Source organism: Mauremys mutica, chromosome 11 (genome assembly GCF_020497125.1).
Source record: "Mauremys mutica isolate MM-2020 ecotype Southern chromosome 11, ASM2049712v1, whole genome shotgun sequence".
Taxonomy (NCBI): Eukaryota; Metazoa; Chordata; order Testudines; family Geoemydidae; genus Mauremys; species Mauremys mutica.
This window is the reverse complement of record NC_059082.1, coordinates 74,320,535-74,333,390: the sequence shown is the minus strand read 5'-3', so window position 1 is coordinate 74,333,390 and position 12,856 is coordinate 74,320,535.

Genomic DNA, 12,856 nt, shown 5'->3' with positions numbered 1-12,856 from the left:
AGACATCGTCTAAACTACTCTCCCCCTGTCAGGGCTGAGGCAGCAGAGGGGAAGCCTGTACTCCCACTGCCTTTTCTCTGCCTGCTCTGAGGATAAGTAGAAGACTTTGCTCTCCACTGCTGTTAGTCTGGCATCTTTTCATGTGCCCTGGGAAAAAATGTGAGGCACCTTTGGTGTCTTTCCCCCAACTCTCTTCACTAGTTGGAGTTCACAGGGAAGGGGAACCCACTAAGAGAAGGATAAAGGGGGAGTATCTAAAACCCCAAACAACACTAACCGCAGCCAATCATTCTCTTACCTGGCCTTTTAAATAAAGAGATCAGAGCCATCAATTAATGATGCAGTGTACTCCTGACTTCCAGAGCATCTGCTTTACAACCAGTGAAGGGGCTGTAACAGTTAACTAGAAATAAATTAAGTGAAGAAACAGCTGAAGAAGATCAAGTCAATAAAATAGTTTGTTTTTTTCCCTGAGGGTCTCAGTGACAGTGGGATTAATGCCCTGAGTTCACATCTGAAAGGTTACAGATGAAATCTGTTGGCTACTGTGAACTTAGTCCCTTTATTGAGCATCATTGAAACCTCTACACGGTTCATCACACTAAGCAAGTGTCTCCCCCAGTGGTATAGGTCAAGAATAGTCAGGAGGCTGCAGGGCTGGATTTGAGCAGCCGTTGCAGAGTGGTTTGTCAGGTGGAGTGGGAATGTCTGAGGACGGTGACAGCAAGAGGGAGAGGAGGTGAGTATGAAGTGCACTGGCTGAGCTCTGGGGCAGCTTGTACCCTGCTCCTGAACCCCTCTGCAGAAAGGAAATTTCACTGGAAATCCCAGATGCAGGGTTGGATCTCAAAGTCTTTAATGCATTTGAACAAACATTGAAATGGGTGAAACCAAACACCAAGTTGTTGGTCGCATTTGCTAGTTTGCCTCTGTTCAAAAAACAAGGTGTCTCCCAGGTGTGTTTGGCAAACAGCCATGTTGCAGGCGTCCCAGTCTGGAGTAACAGAAAGTGTTTCCTGGCCACACTCTGGGTTCATTGGCAGAGATGGGTGCGTGGACTTGGTGCTGTGGACAAGCAAGATTGCTGGTAGAGTGCAGTGGGGGCAGCTGCACTGCATGTGCCTGGCTTTGGACCATTCCCTTTCGAGACCAGCAAGTTAGTACAGACGTGGAGGGAGTGTGAGAGGAAACGTGGGTGGCCAGGATGTGAATGGTGCAGTCACTTGATCTGGCAGGATAGTGGCAGCCCCTCTAGCCTTGCTGGAGTTCGTGTTTATCTCAGTGAATAAGAGGCATCACTTACGACTTGCTGCCTTCTGTGCATTCCATTGAATCAACCCCTCCCGTGCCTAGATCCTACGGTGATGGACACATTATAAATATTTGGAGCCTACTAGAATTACCTAGTTAGATGTTCCAGCTGCGCTCCGTCGTCGAGGCTGGGAATGCAGCGCGGCTGCTGCGGCAGGAGACTAATAGGATCACTAATGCATGCCAGTATTAATTTTCAGGTTGAGTTCCCGGTGCTTTTAATTTGGGGGCTTTTGTGTGAGAGGTTTGAAGGCGAGGCACCTTGAAGTGCCGAGACAGCTCGAGGCGGGGAGTATGTTGCCGCTGGAGTGGAATGCAGGGATGATGGGCCTGGAGCCCAACCCCTCTTATCTGGGACAGGAGAAGTGACAGCTCTAAAACGGTTAGCGGCAGCATTACTGATGGAATGACACTGGCCCGCCTTTTAATCAGTGCTTGTTTATAACTGTGTTTCATCTCCGTCCGGCTGAGCTGGTTCTCTCCTCCCCTCCTCCAAGAGGGAGTAGCACAGCTGAGCTAAACTGACAGCACTATCCACTGCAGGCCTTGTAAACCCCTCCTCTGCTTTGGAGGAGAGTGAGCTAAAAGCTCCCTTGGCAGAGAAGTGAAGGGAGAGGTTTATAAATGGTTTCATTTGTTGGAAATGGGATAGATGGATGGTTACTGGAGGAGCCCAGGGTGGCCACAGTGGAATCATGACCATGGTTCATCTGCCTTGGGCTGCAGGTCTCTTCTGAGCAAAAATGCTAGAGAGGCATAGGTGCCAAACCAGCATCCTTGAACCTTTGCTCTGTGGCATAGACAATCTTGCCCCAAGAGCTGAGTTTGCTGCCTTGTGAGTGCTGCCAGCCTGGAGAGAAGTGTCTGAGCTACAGAAGAACTCCCCTCCCATGTGGGGCAGCCACTAGACGTGCGGGGCTAGGAAGAGATGCCCAGTGACCTACAGACCACTAGCATTTTACCTTGTATATCCCAGCTCTGTACACACTAACGCTTCACTAGAAACGGTGTGTGCACCATACGTTTGTTCAGTAGATAAATCCTTCTGAGCCTGTCCTGTGAGAGGCAATCCAAGCTGGATTGCTTTCCCCGGGAAAGCAGGGGTGTTTGGTGTCTGGCCATGTCTGTTGTGTCCAGCCCGTCGCTGGGTGCTATGGTACCAGTGACGTGTAAACTGCTGGTTAACAGGTGACTAGGAGACTTTTAACTGGCCCAGTTGCTTAACGGGTGATTCTGAGCAAACCAGCTGCCTCCTGACAGGGGAGAAGTTGCTGGGTATTGTGTGTGTCCTGCTGCACACCTGCCTGCTTTACCTCAGGCTGCCTGAGCTCTTCTCCATCAGTGGGGAGCTGCTCAGGCCAAGCGCTGCTGGAGCTGAGCTCCCCTTGCTGGTTGTGTTTCCTGCTTTGAAGTCATGCCTGAGTGATTTGGGCTCCCTCCTTCCTCTCAGCCCAGTCGGCTTTACTCTGCAAATGATCCGGGACTGAATGCAGACAGCCCGGTGGAGGGGGATCCAGTTACAGACAGTCTGAGAACACACCACTGGGAGTGCTTCCCTGTCTCCAAGAGCTATGACTATCTGTTACCTAGGGACCTGTCGAGAAGAGCCCCACGCTGGATTTGATATGGAAGTGGATAAGGATCTTTCCTAGGGCTCCCTGCCGCAGTGAATTAATGCATCAACATCCATCCAATCTGGGGTCTGGGTTTAACTGTGGAACTGTTGTAAAAGCCTAAGGAGGGTGGTGGTCTTGTTTTAGTCTCTGCCATTGCAAACGGGCGGCTCTAGCCATTTCGCTGCCCCAAGCACGGCGGCACTCTGCAGGGGGCACTCTGCCAGTCGCCGGTCCCGTGCCTGAGGATGCTGCACCGGAGCCGTGGGACCAGTGGACGCTCCGCAGGGACACCTGCGGGAGGTCCACCGGAACCGCCTGCCGCCCTCCCAGCGACCAGCAGAGTGCCCCCTGCGGCATGCCGCCCCAAGCACGCGCTTGGCATGCTGGGGCCTGGAGCCGCCCCTGATTGCAAATGCTTTGCAGAACTGGCAGTGTCCTAAGGAGAGACCCCAGCCTGGAATAGCAGGGGCTGAAGCAGGTCAGGCGTGAGGAGCAGAGGTGGAGTGCTTCAGGTCAGGACTGAGGTGCATTGGTGGCAGGGATGGGGATACCTGTCTCTGGGGCCAACAGGATTAGCACCCAAAGGGGGAGGGCCAAGAAACACCTCAGCCTCCCCCCGACTGCTTCCCCGGGGATCATTGCAGGGACTGGAACCAAGGTGCAGGTCTCCAGTCTCCTCCCACACCACCAAAAGTTAGAGGAAAAGGAAAGAGCTTCACTCTCCTGCCTCCAAGCACTGGGGAGAGCTGCTGCTGCTCCATTCCTGCTCTGCCTTGGGGCTGGAGCTCAATTCTTGCATTAGCCCCAGGGCGCCCTGGGGAAACACTCCGTTCCCACTCCCTCACTGACACACGAGCAGGGCCCTCCTGGGTTCAGGGCTCCCGGGGACAGGATTCGCCCACTCACCAGCCTGAGTAGCTAGGATTGCATGTGCCCATAGGATTTCCAGGTGGATTGGGAGGACGTGGTCAGTCGGGACGGGCCCGATGGGCAGTGGTGGGAAAAGAGGATACAGGTCCAGACGTTCCGTGTGCCTTTCCTGTTTGAGGAGCGTGACTCCGTGTTGAGAGAGCCCTCTCCCGTCTTCCCTGCAGCTCTCCCACTGCACATCCCCCTTTCCAGCCTGTGGCTTCTGGTCCTTGCACCCATGCCTGTGATTTCAGGACACCAGCCCCTTCCTTCATGCTGTCACTCTGGGCTGAGCAGCCCGCACCTCTCCTTGGCAGCGTTCCAGTTTGCTCGTGTACCTAGGCTTGGTTGTGTGTCTGGGTCTCGGTGTGTGGTCCCGTAACCTCCTTGTTTGCAGTTGGCAGAAATCCCATAAAAGCCTGCAGGACTCTTTGCTTTCATAGGTTAGTGGGACGAGACAGTCTAGTATAGCCATTAAGCAGGGAGGGTGAGCGCTTTCTCATTGTCCTCTAGGACACACGCCAGCCTGGCTTCCGTGCAAGCTGCTTTCCCTCGGGGGACAGGTAATGTTACAGAAATCTGCGCCGTCGTTGTTCTGCCTGTACCCCTTTGACAGGGGCAAGGCCAACCCATAGCTGCCGTTACATCTCGTTGTACCTGAGCGGGCTCAGATGCTCTTGCATTGAGTGGGCTGGTTTCAGATGCAGGCTGGGGCCTAGGTGGGGTGTCTGAAGCTCACTGTGGTGTGGGGCTCCAGAGTGGAAAAGCTCATGTAGGAAGCCTGCTCTCCCGCCCTGTTCTGTGGCATGTGGAAGGCAAAGGGGGTTGAAAGAGCAGCAGGTCTGAGATGCATCCCCTCACGCATTCTCACAGGGCCATTGAAGCCTGGTGCTTGGCCCTGAGAGGCCAGGGCCCCTGCCCCTGCCAGAGGAGAGGAGGCAGGATCACTGCTGGCAGGCTTCCTCCTGTACCTTCTGCAGTAGCCACACCAACAACAAACCAGACCTATGCCATGGCACTTGGCTCTGCCATAGCAGAGATTTCATGCGGAGGCTGGCAGTGGCTGGGAGCAGGCTGAGACGGACGGTTGGGAAGCCTGGTCCCTCCTCTGTTGGAGAGAGACTCTCCACAGGGACTCACTTCCCTCCCATGGCCTCCCAGTCAATAGGACACAGGCTGCTAAGAGAAGTGCGAGCCCCACAGGCCAGTGCCAGTCCATGCATACTCCCCTCAGTCTCCCTCTCTTACACAGTCAGTCAGTCTCTCTCGTGCACACACCCCCTTCCTCTGCTCCTTTTCTCTCCTCTTCCCCACCCATTTCTCCTAGCTCTGTCCTTTCCAGTCTGCCGTGGCCTCCTTCCTGCTGTATCTCCCCCACACCCCTGACTGTCTTGCCCTCTGTTCCCTTTCCCACCCCCATTCCTGCTCCCTCTGTCCATGTTTCTAAAGTCTCACTGATTAGCAGGACTCTCTGTTGACCAGCTCAGCTTTCAGCCTGTGTCCTTTCAAAGAAAGGCAAATTCCTTCTCCAGAAGACCAGGTATCGCTCCTTCACTGTTGCAGCAATGGTGGGGTTACAGATCTCCAGAGAGAAAACTAACAATAGTTTTTATTAGATCTTTCACTCCCACTGCAGCTTCAGAGTGTGATGTTAGTGCCCACAATAGGATCCAAACAAAATCAAGGGCTAATCATTTAGGCATTGCCGTGGGCAGCGTTACTTCAGCCTGTGCTGGTGGCTGAGTATTTGTACAAGCCTGTGCCCCAGTTACTGCCCTCTAGCCGGTTCCAAAGCCCAGTGAGTGGAGTGTGATCCCTCAAGCTATAAAGATTTACTGGCTTCAAAGCAGAGCCTTCTCTGCAGCTTCCCTGCGCTTTCAGCTGACTGAAAGCACCCATGTGGCGTTAGGGTGTCGCAATATGGTGCATGCTCAACACTTATATCCATTGCAGTGTGGTTGTAGCCATGGTGGTCCCAGGACATGAGAGGAGACCAGCTGGGTGAGGTTATATCTTCTGTAGGCCCAACTTTTGGTGGTGGAAGAGACCAAAGCTCAAAAACTTCTCTCTTCCACCCACTTGTGTCCATGTCATTCAGGGCCACCGCTTTGGGAGGGGGGTTACTTTCTGCTCTTTGGGTCTCACACACTTATATGGCCTTTGCTTTGCCTTCTGCATTCAGGATTTGTTTCTGCTAGACCTGGGATCCCTTCCTGCCTGAAGAAGGCACCTGTCCTGGTAGCTGCACCCAAGCCCTGGCCTCTAACTGCTCCCAGGCCTTTGCCTCTGTTCTCAGCTTCTGGTTCCTCTAGCCAACCATGCTCCTGGTCCTCTATTCATACTCCTGGGTTTCTTCTCCCTCTGCTCCAGTGAGCTCTGGTCTCCGCTGTCTCTTGTCTTCATTTCTAGTCACCAATAGTTCTTTCTGTCAAACACACTGTTATTAGTTGCTTTTTAAATTCTTCCTGAAAATCCACAAGAGCAAAGATAATACCGTAGCTGTTGGAGAAGCTGAGCAAAATCCAACTGTTCTTGACTGGGAAGCTTGGGGCTGTCCCTCCATAGTGAACATGATACCATGTAAAGTGGAGGTAGCTTCAGATGTCTTATTTGGCTCAGCTGGAATCTTGGTGGCAGTTCTTCCTGTCTCCTGTTTAGAGAGAGCTCTGTGAACTCCTCTTGCAGGTGAGACAGCTTTTCCGGGTCACTGCTAGGGAGCCATTAGTGGGAATATTTACTTGGAAATTCAATCCCGGCTCACGCTCCCCTCTAATCGAGTGAAGAGTTTCTTTGAAGTGAAGAAGTTAATTTAGTGTCTGAATGGGGGAGGGGAAAGGAGGGCCTTGGAAAAGAGGCTTCAGGTAAGAAGTTTCTTTATTTCACACCTGCTGAAGACAAGTGGGTGATCAGAGACTCTGTCTGCAGTTCTCCTCCTACATGGACACACCTGGGAAAGTCCAGACCAGCTCTAGGTTTCACTGGATTTGTCTGGGTCAGCAGAGACCCCTCCCTGACCACCACAGTAATTTAATTGGAACCTCTCATTAGCTTTTGGTGCAGGAAAGAGAGCAGGGCAAGGACCAGTCTCCACTTTGTTCCTGGACATACCTGGATTAACAGAGACAGCTCAAATCCTCCAGTACACCTGAACTCACCTGTCCAAGACTCAGCCATCTCTGCAGATCTCTGAATCGCTCCGTGCAGGTAAGATGGGGAGGATTTCAGTGGGGAAAAGGTGCTTGGAGGAGGGGGGGAATTCCCAGTGTTCTCAATGTCCTGCCCATTGAAATTCATTTTCCTCTACAGCTTCTGTGACTTCAGACCCATCTGGAGCAGAGTCTGGTGCAAATTGTGTCAAGATTGCCATGTTCCTAATGGTTGTTCCCTCCTTTGGGGCTGACGTAGCCTCTCAAAAAGGGGGTGTTCTCTGCAGTGCTAGGAACAGAGGGAAACCTGTTGGTTCTGGAATGGGACTTTACTCTCCTCAGCATAGTAAATGTTCAGGAGTATCAATGTACTCTTAATGCTGAGGAGTGAAGGGGTGAAATTAGCTGTGAGAAGGGGCATTTCCTTTCCCCGCCTGTGCAGACGAACTCATTTGTCTCTTTCTCTTCCTCCCTCCATCTTCTCAGCTGGTAACTTATCCTCCCCGAATTCCATGTCGCTGGAGAGTGGAGTTTGGGCTCCTTTGTGGGCACAGTGTAAACTATTGAGTGACTATTTGTAGTCACCTAGCCCGCTGTAGGTGCTGTGTAAGTAACACACACAAATTGGCATGGTTTTCTTTAGGGATGGGCAAAGTGGTTTGGAGAGGGAACCGGCCTGTCTGTCTCTCCCTGCTAGAAACCCTGAATTGACCCCAGAAGTGCTCAGAGGTTGGAGAGAATCTCTCTTCAGCTTTAATAGTGCAGGTGTACTGGCTTTGGCTGGGCCCTGAAGACTGCAGTATCATGAGTCTATTCTGATGTCGCCTCTGAGCCGACAAGCAAGCAGGGTCTCGTGTGCAGCCAGGATTCTCTGACAGCCATGAGCTGAACAGGATTATGCTCCCTCCACAGGAGTTTCAGGTGAGCAAGGTCTGGTTCATTGTGGCTGCATCTGACCATCAGCCTTTGAAGTCTGGTTGTCCTAACTATGAAGAGCCAGCCATGGCTTCCCCAGCAGAGCCAGCCAGCTCACCAGGACGTCAGTATGAGCCATATACTGCAATCTCAATCCTTCATTCAAATCTTGGGTGCAGTAATCCTGCTCAGCCCTCCGGCCTTGCTGAAGGTGGCTGGTGCTCTCACTTGGGGGGAACCAGACAGCAGGCTCTGAAGTCTCCTTCGGGATCAAGAAAGTCTGTGGTCTTCAGGCTTCTAAGCCAGCTCTCCCCAATATCCAACCACCCCCCCCACACACACACAGCCCCCTTCTGCTTCAGAGCATGACCCACCTCTAGCTGATGGAGATCAGGGAGATACATTCCCCATGGGCAAGTCATTCCAGAGTGTCTTTGTCTGGGGCTTCTCACTCCTTTCTCTGCAGCATCTGGCTACTGGGACAGTGTCTCCCTGGTTAATCTGGACTGCAGCCTAACTGGAGTCCAGTCTCCCCGACGGGCAAGGCTCTTTCACATTTCCCTTCCCTGCTGGTGGATGAGTGGGATTCTCATGGGCCAGAAAGTCAGGAATCTTCCACCTGTCTCCTTTCCACCCAGGTGCAGCAGTTCTGCTCGTGTCCCTAGTGGAGGATGTTCAGCTCAGAATATGGGGTGTCCTCACTCCCAGCTGCATCTCACTTCTACAGCCCTGCTTTCTCGGCCCAGCTCGCATCCACTCCTGTCTGCAGCCTCTTCCTCCCAGCTCCCCTTTTCAGCTACCAGCTCTTCCAGCCCTGCAGCCCTCCGGAGCCCTGCAAACAAGCACTGCTGCTGGCGAGCCAAGGGGCAGGTTTGGGGGAGCTGGGGGACTTCTCAGGTAAGCTAGACAAAGGGACCCCAGGGGACGGGGTAAATTCCCCAGTGTCCAGCAGGACGCACAGTCCTTGCTTTGAGCCCCTGGAAGGTCCAGAGATACCGGAATTTAAAATCGTTGTGATGCGGTGGTGTAGGAGAGGAGTTCAGTTTAGAGACTTCTCAAATGTATTGGTTTGTTGTTTTCCCGTCCCCCTAGGCCTTACCCAGCTGGCCCCCAGGTACTGTAGCAAGTGGAAGGATACGAAAAATAGTCCTAATAAACCCCACCCTGCCTTGAAAGATTTCTTCACTATGTATTGTATGCAAAGCACATGATGGAGCAGGGGTGGGGTGAAGATGTGACGGGCCCCAGGAACCGGCTGTTCTCACTGGTGATGTTAGGCGCCCATCTGTCCCCAGGCCAGCCCTTCTGCCCAGCCCCAGCGCACACGCTGCCATGCTCAGGCTTTTCAAGGGGCGGGGGGGAGGGGGTATTTCCTTAACAGAGGTTAGCGAACAACCAGAAAACAGCCTTTTAGCTCATTCCTTAGCCTCAGGCTTCACGCTGTCTTGCTCCTGGCAGTTTCCTAGTCTCAGTCAGTTTTGCTGGAGCAACAGCCTCATGGCTGCTTCCTGGCCCCTCTCTCTGGGGATCCACCACAGGAGTTAGCTCCACTCCACTTTCCTTCCCCAAGGCGCAGCCTGTCTCAGTCCATCTGCCCCAGCTACCACTAGCAGCCCTTGATAGGCGCATCTGTTCTGGTCCAGGGGCGTTGGGCTCAGTGTATCCAGGTCCACGGGAAACAGCTACCCTGTGACACTCGCCCAAGCGCGAGCAGGCCGTCTTTTTGTTCTGTGTTTCTACAGCCCCTAGCACGGTGGGGTCTTGGTCCCTGGCTGGAGTTCCAGGGCGCTACCGTTAAACTGAGGATGACCTCAATGCCACCCATCCCATCCTAAATATGTTTGAGATCATGAAGCACTCAGATACTACCATGAAATGGCCCAGATGAAATCAGCTGAATGAAATCTAGATACCGAGGAGTGAAGGCTTTTCAGACTTAAAATCAAATGAACAGCAAGTCTCTCGAGGGGTCTCCTCTCCTCATGTGGTTGACTGAAAGGTCTCAGTGATGTGAGACAAAGGCCCTGGTAAGGGGACAGGCTGTGCATGGGAGGGCATGGGGCTGGTTGTGAAGAGAGGGGTGGAGGGAGCAGGGCTAGCGTGGTGCCAGTGGAGTGTGCTGCCCACTCTTCGTGCCCCTAAGCTGGTCTGGTGAGTGGTACTAGCTCATGGGGGGTCACTGTGGCTTTTCTCCAGAGGAAGCTCGCCCGCAGAAGCAGAGACGCGCCCGAGCCAATTACAGCAGCTGGCAGCTGGAGGAGCTGGAATCGGCCTTTGAGACCACACGCTACCCTGACGTCTTCATGAGGGAGGCCCTAGCCCTCCGGCTAGACCTGATAGAGGCCAGGGTTCAGGTACCGGATGCTCATGGGGTCCTGCGCTCCAGGATAGTGTTTGGCAGTAGCACCTTCCCCTTGTCTGCGGAGCTTACAGTGAATTCCTCTCCCTGAACCTCTGGCCGGGAGGGCAGCTCATTGTACCCAGCCTCTGAGGCTGCTGGGCAGGGGGCTAGGACTCTGCTGCAGGAGGCTGCAACGCCTCCTGTTTGCTCTGATCTTCACTGTGCTTATTCCCAGCCCCATCAGTGTTCCAGCCCCATTGGCATTGGTGCCTGAGGAACCTGCTTCGGGCAGGGGAAGGTAAGAGGTGGGAGGGAACCTTTAGATGGTGGGCTCAGCTCTGCCTGCCTGTTGGCTCTGGAGGCAGTAACTCTGCAGCCACAGGTCGTGGGGGAAAGCTGGAGTAAGGATCGGTCTCCTGGGAAATGGTTGAAGTGGGGATGCCGCCCAGCTGCATGGCCCGCACTCTCTGTCCTGTGTTTCCCCGCTCATCACCTCTGACACCTTTGACAGCTGCCCTGCTCTGAGCTGGGCTGCTGTTTGCCATGTCTCTGGAGAACAAGGGTGGTGGATCCCTCCCATTTCTGGAGGGTCTGGAGTGCTTGAGACCCATTGTCAGGCTCAGAGTAAGAGAGTTGTTCATGTCCCCTGGTTTCTCTGCAGCCCCAGCTCATGAGGGATGGAGGGGTGCACAGGGAGCCCAGGTGAAAGTGTCTGGTTCCCTGGTGGAGGGTGAAAGGGGATTAGGATTCTCCCTCTAGAACTGGCTGAGGGAGGAGGAGTGTTTGTGTGTGTCTGAGTCTGACTTCCTTCCTTCCTCTGCAATGAGATTTTCCCTCATTATGTGACATGGCCTGAAATGTCTGTTGTAGTTTAAAACCTTCACTTGTGTAACCATCTCTCTCTGGATTCCTGGAGCTACAGCTCCCCGAGAGGAGCCTGGGGAGACCGATGCAGGACGGATGCTTTATAAACCCCCATGCTTTCCAGTTTGCCGGCAGCACGTAAGAGTTTGTTTGTTAATGCCTGTTTTCCTTTGGGTTTCCCTAGGTTTGGTTCCAGAACCGCAGAGCGAAGCTGAGGAGACAACTGAAACTTCAGGGACGAGCTCTGGACCGAGCCCTCACTAGGGACTCTTCTGCCTCAGGACACAAGAAGCCCCAAGCCCCCCAGGAAATGGAAGGGTCAAGTAAGAGCTCTAGAGTTGGAACACTGGAAGGAGACCCAGATCAGTGGCCAAGCACTGGCCCCAAAGGGCAGCCGCCTCCTCGACCTCCCGTGTACAGGGGAGCTGAGGCCATCGCAGGGGACAAGGCCAGAGGAAATTTGCTCCTGCGGCACCCCCAACTTACTGGTCAAGGCACAAGAGCATGAGGCTGAAATTGACACCCTCCCCACCCCCCTGCAGCTCAGGAGCAGCCTGACTCAGAACCAGACCCAGCCGGGTTCTGGGCACACACAAATAGTGCCTGAAACTGATCCTGACGTCAATCCCCCTTCCCGTACCTCTCCAACCTCGGCCTTGGACCTTTGCTCCCAAACAAACACGGCAACCATTTCTTCAGGGGGCTGGAGTCACCGTGAATGGATCAGGGAGCATCAGGGGCATTATAGGGGCTTCCCAAGCCCACTGAGGGCCATTGCCCAGCCTCGTCCATCTCTGAGCACCGTTGGTGCCTCCCTGTTTGGTAACTGTTGCCTGAACTCCTTTTCTCTGATTGACGTCTGCATTACACTTCCCAGCACCTGCACTCAACTGGGACAACAGCCTGTGCAGATATTCTGGGTCTAAAATACCCTGGTTAGAATCCTTCCATATTTGAGCAGGGACAGACCCATCCCCTGCTCCAGGCTTATTTCTCAGGATCCCTTCACTAGAACACATGCATTAGCGCATCGTTAGCAGCAGGATGTCACCTCTCTACTCTGGGTTGTCTTCTTCAGATTAGGCTGTTTTTGTCATAGGCTCTGATCCAATGAGCCTGTGTTTGGTAGGGTTGCCAATTTTGATTGGCTGTATTCTTGGAGGTTTCATCACATGACATAATCTTTAATTCCTGGAGACTCCAGGGCAATCCTGGATGTTTTTGCTGGGGCCTTGGGGCCCTTTAGAATGGGGCCCCTGAGCGGTGTGACAGTGCAGAAGTATGAAGCAGGCAGACTCCTGATCTTCACACTATAGCCAGGCTTTTGGGACCCTGTGGAGTTCTCACCCGCTGTCCAGAGCCAGGGAGGGTAACCAGATATCCTGATATTATCAGGCCTGTCCCATTACTAGGGGCTTTGTCTTATATACGCAACCATACCTCCCCCTGAAAAAAAGTATCCCGATTTTTCACACTTGCTATCTGGTCACCCTAGAGCAGGGGTAGGCAACCTATGGCACACGTGCCAAAGGCGGCACACAAGCTGATTTTCATTGGCACTCTCACTGCCCGGGTCCTGGCCACCGGTCCGGGGGGCTCTGCATTTTAATGAAGCTTCTTAAACATTTTGAAAACCTTATTTACTTTACATACAACAATAGTTTAGTTATATATTATAGACTTGTAGAAAGAGACCTTCTAAAGACGTTACAATGTATGACTGGCACGTGAAACCTTAACTTAGAGTGAATAAA